The sequence below is a fragment of the Zosterops lateralis genome, assembly GCF_965231275.1.
Source record: "Zosterops lateralis genome assembly, chromosome: 1".
Classification (NCBI taxonomy): domain Eukaryota; kingdom Metazoa; phylum Chordata; class Aves; order Passeriformes; family Zosteropidae; genus Zosterops; species Zosterops lateralis.
In genome coordinates this window covers 53170643-53185634 of record NC_139762.1, presented here as the reverse complement: position 1 = coordinate 53185634, position 14992 = coordinate 53170643, and the positions used below count along the sequence as shown (strand labels likewise).

The 14992-nt window shown below is 40.2% G+C and overlaps 1 protein-coding gene across 5 annotated transcripts in view; it reads right to left on the bottom strand.

The window, feature by feature from the left end:
• EGFR (epidermal growth factor receptor) overlaps nt 1–14992 on the bottom strand; it is a gene marked incomplete at both ends in the record, with an annotated part of 150427 nt that overhangs the window by 52146 nt on the left and 83289 nt on the right. The window contains one exon of one of the 5 annotated variants that reach the window (XM_083876661.1): nt 8232–8287. The exons of the other annotated variants lie outside the window; for them this stretch is intronic. Of the gene's footprint in view, nt 1–8231; nt 8288–14992 lie in introns of those variants that run through there. 5 annotated transcript variants of the gene reach the window in all.

Sequence of the window (14992 nt, the reverse complement as noted above, 5' to 3'; positions counted from 1 at the left end):
CACTTACAGCTGATTCCAAGTAGAGCAGTAAAAGCTTGTTATTACAAATACAACACATGATTATTTTTTTCACCAATAAATACAAGATTACACATACACACACACACACACACACACATATATATACATATGTAGCTCTCCCAGATAAGCAAACAGACATCTCTAGAGATGTAATGTATGTGGAGTACTGCTGAAACACAACAGCAACCACACAAGCTTCATTTGCTGTCTTGCAGTACACTTACCCACTTCCACGATAACCCCATCTACTTCTGTGTGTGGTTCTGCCCACTGAGGATGTGGGAAGTGCTGCCAGCACCCAGGGTGAATGCTGCCCCAGCCTCTGGGCCTGCACAGCTGCATCACTCCCGACATTTCCTCCCAGGCTGGTCTACAGTAAGTTCCAGCCTCCTATGGAGTCAAAGTGGAAAGCTACAGAAAGATCTATGCATCAAAGTTCCCTACGGGACATCTTGTCCCTTAAGAATGAGGTCACCTTCTTGAGCAAGACTAAAACAAGACAAAAACTGCAGACAGGGCTAAGATAAACAGTATTTACTGCTTCAAACAATAAGAGGTACTGTTAAGTTACTACTGTAGCAAATGTCCTGTCAACTGACTACAAAGAACAAATGCAAGCTGATAAAAAGCTTTAAAAGTTTGTTTTCAACAACTGTGCATTCATGGGAATAAATGCTAACAATTACTCTAGGGCTTCCAGACAAAATTTGGATATTTGTGCATGTTGACAAGCAAGCAAGTTAATACACGCTGCTGGGTTTGAAGAGCCTCTGGTAATATTGAAGTTTAAAAGGCATAGCTGAAGAGCATATTAGATGTAAATAAGGATCATCTTCTGATCTTCATTTAAGGCTTGACTAAAACTCAGTGGAAAGACTGCTATTGAAACTAATGGGATCTGAATCAAGTACTTATTTCACTTAATTTAACTGTGTGAAATTTAATAAATGAGGTAAATAGACTTTCAACCACCCTTATTCTGGAAGGAGGAGAACTACAATTACATTCTGAAAGCCCAACTAAAAAGCCACAAAATGATTTAGCAGCACCTGGGTAAGTTTTGAAGATGAAGAACAATTTATCTTCAAAGTCTGGGAAGAAAAAACATTGAATTTAGTCGTTGTTACTATAAATGTTGCATGTTATAGCAAGTGGACTGCTTTCATAGCTGGTCTTATTTAGCAATAGGGAATCTCAGTCACAGTTAATGCCAGAGTTCAGTTCTGTGAAGACATGTAAACAAGTTTGAACACTATAAAAGGTATTTGAAATGCATGATTACAGTATGTTTCATGCTGTTCAAACTCTGAAGAAGTTCCCTCTCTATCTCATGATTTGCAAGGTTCCTTCCTCGTGTCCTTTCACCTTTTTCAGCAAAGCAAATGCTGCATGGCTTAGTAGGGACCCCAGAAAATCTGCAACCTGAACTCCAGAAATATAATGTAATACTGGATAAAGCTCTGCTAACACTCTTAGACTTCTATGATCATTATGTTCATTCATGCAGGTCACAGAGAAAAAAACTTCTAAGGTTTGTTTGTGGGTTTTTTTTGGTTTTTAAAAAAAATTTATTGTCTTTGAAAATGTTAATAAAACAAATACTGAAAATGGGTAGGTGAGACTTTTTTTCCTGAAAAGAACAAAACCTCACATTTATCAAAAGGCTGTGCCTTGTATTGACATATGTGTCTTTTTAGGTCAAATTATTATTTCACATATACTCAGAATTAGTGATTGTTAAATTGTGAACAGATTAAAGTCATAATAAAGATGACAGCAGCTGCAACTCCTTTGTCCCTAATGTTTGAGGGATGGTCTTCCCCAAGGACCTTTTCCAAGCAACAAGACAGGAAAAACAACACACAGCTTTATCAAACATGTCAACTCCTGCATGCAAATATGAAAATCCAGAAGATGACATGCAGATAAGAATTAAAAGAAAATCTGCCCTTACATTAATGACACTAACCTGCTTTAACACATTCCACCCCTGCAGAAAAAACTGCCAGAAAGAAACTGCCCCACCAGTTCAGAGAACAAGGGGAATAAACGTCCCCTTGTATACAAAAAGCTGGTAAATCAGCTACAACCTAAGCTCCAGCACAGAATGCGAAAGTGTTATCAGTAGCAGACGGTTGGACTGTACTTATCTTTGCCAAAAGTGTCTTGAGGGGGGAAAAAATGCCAGAAACTTTTTACTAATGCAGCAAAATACATGAAGAGACATGAAAGCCAGAGAGGCTTGATTGTAGATCTGATCTCACTTGCTCCTGTTCCCATCTGCTCCTCTGTTCCTGTAATGTTTCTTCTGCAAAAAATTGCACTCAAGTATTTTGATGAATGGAGGAATTTTTGCCACCCAATAGGTTTGGTTTTGATTTTTTTTTTTCCCCACTCTGACTAGAAATAATCAGCTTTTACTTTTTACTATATTACAATTTGGAAACTCACTGCTGTACATGGGTCTTTGGCTTTTTTTGTTTCCTAGAAGAAAAGGAAGGGAAACAGAGCTAGGAACATCCCAGTGCAAGCTCCAGCATCAGCATTGCTGCCGTGAGGCATCTCTGCAATGCTGCAGGAGAGTTAGCCCTGCTCATCTGCCAAGTGCATAACAGTGCATGTTTGTTACTCCAGTGCTGCTAGGATGCCTTACATCTTCCAAAATACAACTACACTTGCCTAAGAAACCCACTTCCTTGACTTCAGCTTTATGTGGGAAGAAGTTTCGTGAACAGCAAGACAATTTAAATCACATTCTAGTTTATTTCTGGTACATTGCTTGGAGATGCCAAATTTTTCTCTAGCCCATATCTTTGGTGGAAATTCAAAGAAAGGAAGGATTGGTGGAGTGCAACCTCAGAAGATATTAGAGGCATGCAATGTTAAGATTTGAGATCCATCACTTCAAGAATTTGCATGCTTGAATCTTCCAAGAACTTTTATGGAGATGTAACACTATGAGAGGAAAAAGATTAAGTGAGGCAGGTATTTATGTATCTCAACTGAAAAAAAAAATTAAAAATCACACTTCGTTTTCCAGAAAATGAAATTAACTTCGGAAAGATCTGGCCTTGTCCACTGCATCCCAGAAAGTTTCCAAAATTGCAAAATGGTCACCTTCTGAGCAAATGGACACATCACACAGCCAACTCTCCCACTCCGTTGTGAAGCTGCTCCCTGCCTTGTGAAGTATCTTCTGATAAGCCTTACTAAAACCAGAGCCACCTTATCTGGGAAAAACGACACCTACCAAGTGTTTAAAGCCATAGGTCTGTTTGGCTGCCTTTGATGCATTTGCCAGTCTTCAATCACTATCTATCATTTCATGGAGGAGCTGCAGCAGCTCTTGTGAGCCCAGTAAACCGCCTTGCTGCAAGCGATGAAATGCTACCAGCCCCAGAGAACAGAGCAGCTTTGTGTGTTAGCAGCTTCGTGTTGTAGCAGCTCTGTGTTGCCTTTATCCTCACCTCCCAAAATATGGAAACAAATACTCATCATGAACAAATAAAATTATTTCTTCCATGGGCTAGGAAAGGAACTTTGCAGTGTTGAATGCGAGACTGTGCAGTAGTTCATTGGATTGTATAGCCAGTTTTGGAAAAATAAAACAAAACAATCCTGTTCTCAGTACTAGGACTAAAGGTCTGCATTACAAAACTTCAAAAGATTTAGCCAGATTTTCCGAAGTTGGAATAGGAGTTTGGCATGTAAATCATACAGCATGCCAGTGGGAGGTGGCCATCGGCATTGGCTATTGAAAATCCTCTCTTTAAGATGGATCAGCACTGCTCAAACAAAGATGGAATTTTGCCACTAAGAAGTAAAATTTTGAAGACCTACTATGCTTTCATGAAGCAACATTCTAAAGGAACAAGAGCCCTCATTTTGCCCCAAATGCAACATCACTGTGTTGGTATCAGTGTCGCATGAGGGCATTGACTTCACTTAGTTGCACTGGGCTGCAGTACCTTGGAGCAGTATCGTAATTTTTAAGGAGAATGCAAAACGGTGTTAAAAATAATAGTGGTAAAAGAAAAAAAAAAAAAAAAAAAAAAGAAAGATGGGCTTAAAAGGGACAGAAAACAGCTGCTGGTAGATGCATTACAGCCACATTCAGCTTACAAGATCCCCAAAGGTTCTGGTACAGGAGTTAAGCAACCCCTTGGGAAAACTGAGCTTCTGATCTGGCTATGTTATACAGCTACAGGATGTCTCTGCTGTCACCAGGTTTGCTTTTACGAGACAGTGCCTTATAGAAGGGGTTTGTGTTTTTTAGCTCTTGGATCTCATAAGTGAAATTACTGAGTTCTTTCAGAGCTTTGCCAAAATAAGTTTCCATTAAAAGTCTCAAAACTGTCTATGGAAAGTTTCTGCTATGCTTTACTGAACTCTCCCAATAAATAGCAATGCAGTTTATACTTGTGGGAAAAAGCTCTGTCAGTGTGCATCTATTCCAGATAATGTGCTACTAACACAGCTCAGGAAAGAAAAAGTGAGTCTCAGAGTAACTCCAATGTGGTAGTTTAGGCTGTTGCTTTTTCCTCCGCATGTTGGAGCCCATTGTTCCAAGGAGGAGTCCCACAACTTGCAACTGCACCTCACAGGATGTGACTGATGTACTCTGCCAGATGCTGGCACACAGCAAAATACTGGCCTTCTGAAACCTCCTGATTAAGGGTGATCTTTTGTGAGGAATTAATCCAACCCAAAAATGGGGGGATGCTCATAAACACCAAAATATTCTTACCTGTTCCTAATGACGTATGCCTTCAAGCATGAAAAACTGTCTGTCCTTCTTTTTCCATTCAAGTGCATTTATTTAAAAATTTGGCTTTCCATCAGGAAGGGAAAATTAAGTTTTACACTTTCGGAATATAAAACTCATCAAGTGGAAAATCTGCACTGGTCTAGATCAGTGACCATGTAAAGATGAAGCTGCTGAAGCCCTGATGGTGATACTGCTGCTTTTGAAAATTCTGCCTTAAAGCCTTACCCCATTCATTTTGGTTTTAAGCAGTTTTTTAGATTCAAACTTGACCATAAGTAATCAAACGCTATACCACAGAACTGGAAGGCTATCTCTTCTTGGAAAGCATTTCACTGTGGCCATTATGTGACAACTTATGGGAGAGGCAGCAGGATTTCAGAAGCAGTGACTAAAAGTGCACATCTCTCAGACAGAGCACTGGAAACTTATTTTTTGCCTGCTTTTAGTAAAGAGATGCTATTAGGTGTCTGTGGTTATTACTGCAAAAGTGGATTATCTCATTCATTCTAAGGCATCATTTAATGCGCTTCCTCAACCAGAGATTTTCAATTTGTGCTCAACACCACCCTGGGAGACCCTGGACTATTTTCACGCCCATGAAAGCTAAATAATGAAAAGCAGGCTTACACTTACTAGAGAGATCTATACCCCACCTCCCTTAGAACTACTGTAGGTGCTTGCATATTGAGCAATGCTGGAAACTACTGGGTTGCATAAACTTTGAACTCCCTTAAAGCACCTCCTACCACTGCCTTTCCCCCTGCACCCCCCAGCACTGTATATTCACACACACATATATATAACATGTATATTTATATAAATATATATTAGATGGCCTCTTGATGCCACCTTAAGTCTACCTGAAGTACTTAAAGGTGAGACTGTACTGCAGGAGAGGGGTGGTAGAGCATTGCACACCAATTCCCAATCTCTCCCTGAGCATGAACAGTGCCTACCACTGTCTCCCATAAAGCCTCCTGTGATAATGCACAGACCCCTTAACAAGAAAACACTCCTAATCATGTAAATGCTTACAGGAGTCTCCCTATGAAGCCAATGCCATTTCTTCCTCACTTATTTTCAAGGAATATATGTCATCAGCTTGAATTTAAACAGAGGAAATAAGTTTTTTGACCAGATGAATAAGTACACCTTTAATTGTGTAATGAACATCCCAATGCTAAAGACACAGTGAGCTAGGAAGTGCTAGGAGTGCTTCAGAAGAACAGAGAATCAATACATTTTATAGATATGTATAACACTGTGAGTGAAAAACAATCCCGTCTCAATTTCCACAGGAGTTTATCATCACATAACCCAGATACTGTAACTATTTCCTTACTATGATGGGAAACATTTCTTTCCTTGTTCACCAATTGGCTGGAAGAAAAGGGTGGGGGTGGGGGAATTACGTGGGGATGTGGAGCGTTATGTTCCGCAATGACAACTGCCCAAGTTAGTGCATTAATTATTTCTCAGCACTATCATGTAACAGTGTGTCCCTAAATAAAGTTAGTCAGCATATTTATCAGTGACTTAAAAATGTACTTTATCCTCTGTGGTACAATATCATGACTAAAAACAGAGTCTTGAATTCTTCAGCCAGAGGTTTTTCATCTAGGGTCATGCTCCTGTCTTGTTAAAGAAAATAGAAAAGGATTTTGTTTGGTTGTTTGGGTTTGGGTTTTTGTTGGTTTTTTTGTTTAGTTGTTGGTATTTGTTAGGATTTTTCCCTCTCTTTTTTTTGTTTTTTTTAAATTTATTTTTTTTATTTGGGAAAGCACAGTATTTTATTTAGTTCTGTTATGAGATAAGATATTTACTATTGAACACGTGCTACAAATATATGACAGAGCAATAAAGACAATTTAATACCCTGGGAATCTCTTGCTCAAGAGGGCTAAGAGGTCAAAAGTTATGGCTTTGACATATAACATATGCTTCCTGAGTGCCTTCTAATTGCAGGAAATGTTTTGATTTCGCAATCTTACAAATATTCCTGAAAACTCTGTGGTATTTCTCAAACTGATTCACTCATGTAGGATTTAAAAAATGGATGCTTCCTCTGACCACCTTACCTTAGCACCAAATGCCTTCATGAATGTGTACTTTAAGAGGCCATGGACATCTCTTGAGGTATTTCCCTTCCTGAAAGGGGACTGTAATAATGACATTATATGCAGAGCACTGCTGACAGGGGAGAGATCAGCATAGCTATGCCAGCCACTGGACCAAGAAGCACCGAGTCCAGCTGTGCTGCACACACACACCAGTTCCCTGCCAGCTGGGTTCAAACCCTGCTTCTGCAAGGGCAGAAAACCCATGTCATGCCATTCCTAACAACTGGGTGCTGCTGAGTCACTCAGCCCAGGAAGGGGAAGCACCAGACACAGCTGCTTTCGAAAGACTCACTGCTGTGAGCTGTCACTAGACCCTCTGCAGTCAGCAGGCACAGATCAGCAGACCAGTAGAACTGTTCATCCTCACTGCTTAGGATACCAGGTCCCTTTTCTTGCAGGCAGCTGAAGATTTCAATAGAGACACAGCATAAATCAAATTTCTCCACAAAGATATGGGTTGTAACGAGACCTAACTTGCCTGTGATTTATTAATTAATAAGCAACTAGGAAATTAATAGGAGTGAATGACACCAGTGATAGCTATAAGCAGATTTCGTATCCATTAGAACCTATAGGGTCATGTGATGTTTCTATTCCCATGTGTGCCATGCCACAGCCCTCTGGTGACATATGAAGCCCCAGGGAGGCAGCAGGGCCCTTTGTGCCGCTTGGAGGTTGCTCCTTCATCCCTCTGATATTTATGAAAACTGCTTCTAAATGTTCAGCCTAAACTCAGGCTTTATCATTCCTACTATTTGTATAAGTTGTGCTAGCATCGTTCTTTCCATTAAGGTAGCTTCTTCCCAGTTAGATATTGTCTTTTCCAATGCATATACCATGTCACAGATTATTTTGATTCATTCAACTCTCTTAGCCCTGTCTCATAAACGAGCATATTTCCCTGATTTTCCTTTTATTATATCCATCCAGTTAATATCCATATTCCATTAAACTGGGGACCAGAACTATACACAGTGTTCCTTTCAAGGACTAAGCAGTGTATTGTAAATGATATTAATGCTTTATCGCTACTGGAATTTTCTGCACAGTGTATCCTTATTTTCTGGATATACACAAGGGCTCCCCTGTTCTTCCAGATTAAAACAGAGTAAGTATGTACTTTCGCATCCTCCACAATTTTAAGTTTTATTCCATTTCTTACCATCCTCCAATTCTACTCAAATACCATCCAAACCTTTCTCTTCCTTTCACTCTCTCATCTCTCCATTGTCACTGTGAGAAACACCTATGCAAAGACCCTTAATGAAAATATTTAATTAGACATGTCCCAAGAATAATTCTTAAGGATACCCAGTAGATACCTGTCTCCAGAGCTTTTCTGATACAATCTGTTGTCTCCTCTTTAATCAGCCCTTCATCCAAGTTTAAACTCTGCTACTAAACTTCATCTCCTGCAAGTTATGTAGTAACTTAATTTCATTACTAGGGTTACTGAAGTTCAGGCTAGTAATTATCTCCATAAAATGAAACAAAAGCAAAAACGCAACCATGTCACCAAGAAAGACATCCTGGTAGAACTGACCTTTGCTACCACAACTAAAGCTTTAGACTATTTTCCATTTACTTTATTTATCTTAATTTTCCTTTCCTTCAAAGCACTTTCTGAAGCTGAGCATGATCTCCAAAGCAAAATAAAGTTTCTATAGCTATTCAGCCTTCTTCATTCCTTGAAAACACGGGGACCTCATTTTATTGCACAGACATGTAGAATCATGATTGCTTGATGACAGATTATATTGCTTATTTTAAAAATAAAGCATTTATCACTCTTTTAAACTATACATAATAGGAGTTCGACGTGGGTATGCTGTGACTGGAGAGTGATTGGAAAAGTGGAGATGATACATTTCTTTCAGTAAAGATTTAAGATTGTGAAATTTCATTAAGAATTACTTTCTTAAGATCTCTTCTGGCCATGCACCTTTTACTGTACATGTAAACATCCTGTCTGTCTTCAGTACCATATAATGCTTTTCATGGTAGCAAAAGCCAACTTGATGCAACTTGGAACTAACCTCTGATTCATTTTCTTCATAATTAATGTAACTTTCTGCCATTCACACCCTTCGCAGAGAAAAAAGGAAGGTTGGTCTTTTAAATCTAAGTTAATTTTTGAGGGAAATGTAATTGGAAAAAACCAAACCCAGACAGTTGTATCTGTGTCACTGAAGCTCTATGAGCTGTATCTGATAAATTATCTGTCTGTGGTGCCACAGAACACATTCTGTGCTACTTCCTGTACATCTTGTTTGTAAAGCTCTGTTTACTTACCTGTTACTTTTTGGCTAACTATTAACCACAATTAACCTGATGGACTTTTCTTCCAAACAGAACAAATATTTATAAGAAAAGCAAAACTTATTCAGTAAGCCAAATGCAAATGTTGTCACAGGCAAGGTCAGAGAGGTCATAGGGAGCAATAAGATTGTATTTCCACATACAGTAGTTAGTTCATTATTGCTAACTGAAAATTAGAGGGAGATTAGAAAATCAGAACTGTAACTTTCTGTTTACTATGGATTTTTTAAAAGGTATTATTTACAGAGTGGTTTGGATTCTAGTTCCAGATTGGAGGGAGAAAAAAAGCTGTTTTCCAGGCTTGCTGACAAAAACATTTTAAAATTCACTGCAATGCTACTGACAAATCTTGGGGGTTTTTCTTTCTTACTGTCTGTTTCTGAGCAGCAAACAACAAAATATTTCAGGAGAGCAATGGATGTTGCATCCTACCAACTGCTCCTGCACCCTTTGCTCATTGCTCACTGGCATCTCCTCTTGCTCAAACATCTGAGGTGATGGCTTCTGCCCACTCCACTGTGTCCCTGTGGGACAGACCCACAGGGTTTATGCCTGTAACACAAACGTATTGATCTGAGACACCGCTCCCACACATGGTTAAGTCTTGTCTCCCCAAGTTTAAAAAAAACCACTAGAAATTAAAGTAGGTAAACCCAAATTTTGTATTAATGGTGCCAAAATTAGCCCAGGCTATGGCTGAAATAAAAAACGCAAAACAGACCATCAGATGATACCATAAGTGTTGGCAGATCAGTCTAATTCCCATCTTTCTTGGCTGGGGGAGGAGGTTTTTCAGCAGATACTGCAGACAACTAAAGCTGAGAGCTTGAACTGTAATAAAACATTTCACTTTTCCCAGACGGTGTTCTCCTATTCAAGGATGTTTGTGAAACCGTGCTGCCAAATCTGTCATTTCACAAACTTTTCCACAGTGATAACATAAACAGTGAGTAGTAATTTATCTGAGGGATCAAGCTGCACTAGAAGGGGAATGTGAAAAAATGTGCATTTGAAGGCATTCTCTCCCCTGAGAAGGATGAAAGCTCATATATATGTATAAAATGAACCACACACCCCAGACCTGACAGAAGTCAAGCTTTTTTTGGTGTACTTTCTGAAAATCCATGTCAAACTCGATGAACTGAAAAAAAATTGCAAAATAAAAAAGTATTTTTATTAAACTGAATTAGCTCTGTCTTTCCTCTTAGTAAAGCAAATTTGAGATTTGCACAGCAGAGCATTAACAATATTCTCCATAACACAGTGAGCTTTCACTCTTCCTTTTAAACTAGTAAATGATGGCTTTCTCAGGGAAGATCAGATTTTGCTCTCAGTTACATCTACTTCAAAACAGAAATAATGACACTGACTGAGGCAAAATTATTCCAGATCTATGTCTCTTTCACAGACAGAACCAAGAAAGAACCATTTAAAGACAATCTAGTTAATTAAATCCAAATTCATCACACTTTTTAAAGTTATGAGCAAGAAGAAAAACTAGACTAGAATGTTTGTCTTATTGCCAAGAAGCACTCACTATAAACCCCCTTGAATTCAAAACTGAATGTGCACATATATTGTATCAGGGAAGTTACGGCGGAAAGGAGAATAACTTTACGAACTTTGATAATTGCTTGATCTGGAGTTTTGATTAAAGGGTCCTTCCAGTATGAAGTTATCCTCTAAGAGGGCCACAGTCTCGAATTCTCCCTCTTATTTCCTTAATGGTTTTCACATTTTATTTTCTCTGCTGCAGTCAAAACAACTTTCTTTGGCAGTCATATCTTCCTGCAGTACACAGCCTGTGTGACCACTCTTATCCCCACAGAAGGCATTTGGGACTACATTCTCTCCTGGATGAAAGTGAGAGCATCTGTCTTCACCATTGAAATGAAATACTTCTTATTTCTGCAGAGCTTTTAGGGCCTTGGTTTAAGTGGTGGGAGAAAGGGAGGATATCACATAAGGCTGCTTATGCAATTATCAGGTCATGTATTCACAATACACAGTGAGAGAAGCCAGAGGAGGGAGAAATGTATGGCCAGTTACCTGTCCCAGCACCCACATCTTGTCCTGATGTCTCTCCCAGCATGCTCAAAAAAACACACACACAGGTTTAGAGGACCCAGTGCTGTTTAGAAGAACCACAAAGTCTGAAAGTGCTTTTTAAGCTTTGTTTTTCTCTTCAAAAGAGATGCTCAAGTGAGTTAAAAAGTTCTGATAGTGCTGCCTATAATGTAACCTATCCTATAGTTAATCATGTAGTTACTTGAGCAGAATCATGGAGAGAAACAACTGCACCAGAAAGGATAAACTCCATCTTAACACACTATTCTGAAGGTCAAATGAAAACCAGCATCTCAAAAGCAAGAGGAAGAAATTATGATCTTGCATGTCTTTGTTCATTTATTTTGGTGTGCACCATCACCACCATTCCCTGTCTAAATGAGGTCATAGTATTGAAGAGCCAGAAGCCTGGAAAGACAAATATTCCTATCATCAATAGGAGGGCTGTATTCCTTGTGAACAGTCACTGTCTGTTGCTAATCAAGATTTTCTCTGAATATTTCCTCAACCTGGGCTCCTTGGGGTTTTATCTTTTTACTTGGTGCTTTCCCATTGAGATTCAAGTTTTTCTTTAAACATCTACTCCCTGCAATCTGCCTTCTTCCAAACAAGCAGCCAGAACACAGTGAACCAGAAGGCTGCTCTCCCCCAACCTCTCTCAAAATAGTTAAGAGAAAAAGACAAACAGGAGAAAGGTCTTGTTTTAGGAAAGCAAAGTCCACGAGTGAAGAAGGCATGAGCTTACTGTGCAGTGAGGAGTGCACCTGTGAGCTGCAGCTTGGGTGGGTTGGCATGGACCAGGGGACATTGCTCCCACACCTTTGTGCCCATCCCAGAGCCAACACTGCTTCCTTTCCCATTGTCTGACATCATCTCCCAGAAACTCCCCAAAGCAAAATCCTTTTGCCTTCTTATCCACATCATCCAAAACCATTTGCAAGCTAAAAATCAGGCCTATGATGCACTCAGAGCTGATTTACCCAGAGTAAACTTAATAACCAACAGCAGTCATTGTTTGTTAATAAGTGAAGCCCTGTGTCCTACCACTTTATTAAAATGTCTACATGTATTTATCCATGTTCAGGAAGTGTTTAATCTTCTCTGTGACCACTAATAAAAAATCCCTGCCAATATTTGATATTAAAGTACTGTGCCTTAGTGAAGTGCCAATTTCCAGCAGCCGTGAGTAAAAACTCCATTGTGAACACACACATAAAAATTAAAAAATACTAGATTATCTGAGTCAGATGAAAAACAAATAAACCCCACCACAAACAACACCAGAAAAAATATACAAAAATCAAGACAGCCACATTTTTAAGAGTGTGTTTTACTTTTAGGGGCTGATCGTTCTGTTAATGGCAGCTAAAGGGAAAAGAACTACTGGAGTAATCTGTGATGGCAAGGAGGTAAGAAATAGCACCCCAGCCTCCCAACACAGACACCAAGGGAATTGCAGAGGGGAGAGCTGACAGTGTCCTTGCCTCTGGTAGCACTGCTGGCACTGATCCCAGCTCAGCTCCTGGTGCTGGCTGGACATCAGTAAGGGAGTTTCCCAGTAAGGGCAGAATCACTGCTTTCTGAAGAATACACCAGTCATACTGAGTATTATTAAAAAAAGAAAGTACTTTTCCACTTACTAAACCACGTAAGTCTTATCCTTCATTATATTCTTGGCCTTCTTATAATAACTCGTATTTATCTGGGTCTATGAAGACCCTTTGCAGCAAGCCAAGCAAATCCAGCTCACTCTGCACAACTGGATTTCTATTTCCAGCCCCAGAGAGCTACATTGAGAAGTTCCTCAGCCACCACAGGGTCCTGAGAACTATCCTGCCCAATATCTGGTGTTTCATGGTGTAGTCATGTCCTGAGAGGCAGGGCTGGTCCATGAGGAAAGGCCAGGTAAGCATCATGGAGCAAGACAAAACTTGCCTGTGCATGACAGCTGGCTGAAGTCAAGGTTACTGTGGGCTGCAGGAGCTCCTGCCCTGCCACCCCAAGCCACAGCTGAGCAGAGAAGTCAGCATTTTGCTGCAATACAGCATGCCCTAGAGCTGACTTAAATCAGACATAACAATAAAAAATTAAATTCACATACTGAGTAAACATACATGGGACTTGGGAAGAGCAAATGGGAAGGGGCAACAAACAGAGTAGGGGCAGTCAGCTGCCCACCACTAACTCAGGCCAGGGTTTGCACGGCCACTGAGTCAGCTTCTGGGTTGTGAACAGAAAAATCCAAACATCAACCAGCAAAACTTGACACACGGAAGAAACATCCAAACACTCACTTGGGGCATAGACTCTTCACTGGATCTGTCACCCACTCAAGTCTGCTTTGCACATTTTAGCAGATGAGAGAAAAGCAGGGCAACAAAATCACTGAGACACAGGATGGCGTCAGCTCTCCCACCCACAGGTACACTCCTCCTCTGCCCTTGCTGGCTGTTACTCAGCAAGGCACCAAGGATTGGATAGGACAAACCCATCCTCAATAAACGTCTCATCTCATTTAGGAATAGAATTATGCCCAGCACAGGACAAGGGAGTTACATACCAGGTATTACCCAAGATTTTATTGCTGCTGGTACCATTCATGTACAACTCACAGGCAAACGATGTGAGGCCAAATGCAAATTACTCACAGTATTTGGCATGACACAATGTTTTACTGTGAAGAAACAAAGGTCACTTTGGTCCACTCGATGCCAGAGACTGAGAAATCTGAAGTCAGTGCAAGTTATTGCTTCTTCAGGCCTCTCTGCAATACATGCTAGAGCCATTTAGGTGCCCCCGGGGACACCAACATCTCCACCACCTCCATCTCTACCACCCTCTAGGGTAAAATCTGCCAGGATGTGGAGGCACCAAGCAGGGCAAGAAGAGAATAATGGCAAAGAAATCTTACAGAGTTCTTGCACAAAATCACCACTTATCTTTTGCTCTTCCTGAGAAACAAGCAAAGTATAGCAATAGGGAATTATCCTCATAGCTGATCAAGGCTGCTAATTGTCAAAGAGGCTCCAACGTACACACGTGCAGCTGACATTACACAGAGTAGAATATGAATTTTCCTGTGGACTATGATACATTTCCCTTCTTAATTTCAGAGCTACAACAACAAAATTCACATGGTCTGTATAAAATAATTCCCTTAGTACTTTCTCTGACTGACAGCATAAGGGGACTACCACAGGCCACATGCTTAGGATTATTATACCAAATTTTGCCTTCACTTAACAGTATCTTCTGACTTGTAGAGATAAGGACATGAGGGGGAACACAGTCCACAGCACACAGCAAGTAACAGGAACAAAAAATGCAGTTACCTGTGCCCTGAAGCAAATCCATGTCCCAGAACTGCTGCCATGGGAAAATACCCTGTTGAAACTACCAGCGAAACAGCCCAGAATTTCACATCATGTTTGTGCCTGCAGCACTGGCAAGAACACTGGAGGGGTTTTCCCTATGGATGCTCAAGCATTCCTGGTGACAGGGTCTCTGGCCATAGCCTAAAACATGCAAAGAAGTGCTTGTCCAGATCCATGTTTTATGGCCCAATTCCAGGACTGCCTTAATAATTAGGCAACATTAGCGTTTCTTTTTGCAATGTAAAAGCTGCAGTTGGAAACATGAACAAGAGCAGTGTGAAGCAGGTTTCAAAGTATGGTAAATCCACATATGAATATGAGAG